The following is a 2,886-nucleotide window of genomic DNA, read 5'->3' on the forward strand; positions in this document are numbered from 1 at the left end:
TGGTTACAGTCTTATCTATCAGATAGAAAACAATGCGTGCAAATAAAGAATAGTAAGTCGCCCTATCTTTACTATACGCAAGGTGTCCCTCAGGGATCAATTTTAGGTCCCCTGTTATTTTCACTTTATGTAAATAATTTGCCCAATGTTTGCAAAAATGTGGACACGATTATGTATGCAGACGATACGGTAATTTTTACACAAGCCAAAAGTGCTGATGATGCAGCCCATCAGCTTTCATTGGCCTTGAATGACTTACAAAGATGGCTGAATGATTCATGCCTGTGCCTTAATGTTAAAAAGACTGTATCAATGTTTTTTAGTAAACCTAAAACAACCGTGGCCACAGTAAAAGTTCGCGTGGGTGGACAAGAATTAATTAATGTTGAGGAATTTAAGTATTTGGGAGTGCTGATAGACTCGAAATTATCCTTTAAAAAACACGTTAAAAAAATTGTGAAAATTGTAAATGTTAATATACGGAACTTTAGACATATTCGTACATCATTAACGGATTCAGCAGCGATTACATTCCTGCACTCTATGATACTGGCTCATATTGAGCACTGTATCACAAGTTGGTCCTATACGAGTCATGCTGCTATTGGGCCAATCGAAGTATGCTACAAAAGAGCATTGAAAATATTAGACAAGAAACCGTTGTCATATCACCATTGTCAAATTTTAGATAAATATAAGCTTTTAAATTTTGCTAATTTCAAATTATTTAAATCAGCCTGTCTAATCTATAAGGTTATACATGGTCTGGCGCCTCCACCTTTGAGTGATTATATTAAACAAAAATCTAGTAGTGTTGCCGGGTCTCGAGTGACTAGAGCCACTATGAGAGGTGATTGTGACTTGGCATTTAGGCGGACCGCCTTTTCACAGAACGTCCTGTCATATCAGGGAGTGAGCTTCTGGAATAGTATTCCACTGTTAATGAGGGAAAGCACAAGTCTTCCTACCTTTAGGAGTCGTTTAAAAGTGTGGCTGAAGGACACACAAACATGTGATCATGATTAGGTAATCATTAGATATCAGATGTAAAACATAGTTAGTGCATTACAAAAATGGATACAATTATCAATGTGATATGGGTTGTGCAATAAGAGTCAGTATAGTATGGGTTGTGCAACAGGGGTCAGTGTAATGCGGGTAGTGCAATATCAGGTTAGTTAATATATGTGCAAAATTGTGGTTTGTGCAATATAGTCGATGCTTTCCAATTTTCTATGTGTCTTTTGTTGTCCACTCTTGTTGTTACTGTCTGTTCTAACATGTTGTGATCACTGCTCTTGTCCTTGTATTTCTGTATATAGTCTGTGTATAGTGTATTGATATGTATTTATTAATTTCTGTGTGTTACATCAACCTGCCAGAGGGTCTGCAGATGGAAATTAGCCTAAGGCTATAATCTGACATATTTACATTTGTGAAAATGTTCATTAATATGTATTGTCCCTTTTAATAAAATAAAAAATAAAAAAAATAAATAAAAAAACATATTGGCCTATCATATATCACCACATCTTATTAATAAGAAATTAATAATGAATGTTGCAGGAAAAGATGATTAAACCCTTTATGAGAATTGAATTACAGTAATATCATAGTACTATAAATCTTTCCTTACACTTTTTTGTCCTAATACCTGGCTGAGGATAATAAAAGGCTATGTAAAAATATAAGGTATAAATTAATTTGACCCTTACATTGGGCAAAAATACCCCTTATAAAAGTTTACTGGTATACACCACTGTTATACAAAATACCCAAAGTTTCTGAAAGCTTCTTAGGGGCCGTGTGAATGGGTTTTGTGTTCGTCTGTGCTGTTTAAAAAATAAAAAATAAATTAGGGAAAAAAGCCTAGACGGACGTGTTTGACAATGCGCCACATTTTGCTGAGCTTTTACTTTTTAGATGTCTTGTCAGGTTAAAAAGAACTTCAAGGGAAAGTTCACCCAAAAATAAATAAATAAATAGTCTAGTTATTTACTCACCAGCATGCCAACCCAGATGTGTATGACTTTCTTTCAGTTCACAAACAAAGATTTGTAGGAGAATGTCTCCACTCTGTAGGTCCATATAATGCAATTGAATTGTGGCCAGAACTTTGAAGGTCCAAAAAGCAAAGGCAAGAAGCAATATGATAGGTGTGGGTAAGAAACAGAACTTTGAAGCTCCAAAAAGGGCATAAAGGCATCCACTTTTATGTTCACATTCTTCTTATGTTTTTAGCCATCTTAGTGCACCTTCTGGGCAGGGAGGAGAATTTATGGTAAAAAAAGGACTCAAATGTTGATTTGTTTCTCACCCACCTATCATATCGCTTCAAAAGACATGGATTAAACCACTGTGTCGTGTGGATTACTTTTATTCTGCCTTTGTGCCCTTTTAGGAGCTTCAAAGTTCTAGCAACCATTCACTTTCATTGAATAGACCAACAGAGCTGAAATATTCTTCTAAAAATCTTTGTTTTCAGGAGACGAAAGAAAGATATACACATCTGGGATGGCATGAGGGTGGATAAATGATGAAATAATTACATTTTTTGGGTGAACTATACCTTTCAGCTTTTCAAAACGCGTCTCGAGACACCTGCGTTCTTCTCCATTGCGATGTGTTAAGCTCTTTTTTCTTCTTTTTTTAGTGTACAAATAGCCTACGCTTCGGCCCCTATGTGAGTGTTTGAAGGACATTCCATATTAATTTAATAGCTACGTTTTTACAGTATTAATAATAATTGTTAAGCAGCCTGTTGTTGTTGGAAATTTTGATCATCATGTTAATATTTTGTAAGGGATTTGCATTCGGCGTTCTTTAAGACCATGCGTACACGTAGCACTCTGTGGACGGATGACTAGATTAAATTAAGTGCAGATT

Source organism: Xyrauchen texanus, chromosome 27, assembly GCF_025860055.1.
Source record: "Xyrauchen texanus isolate HMW12.3.18 chromosome 27, RBS_HiC_50CHRs, whole genome shotgun sequence".
NCBI classification, from domain to species: domain Eukaryota; kingdom Metazoa; phylum Chordata; class Actinopteri; order Cypriniformes; family Catostomidae; genus Xyrauchen; species Xyrauchen texanus.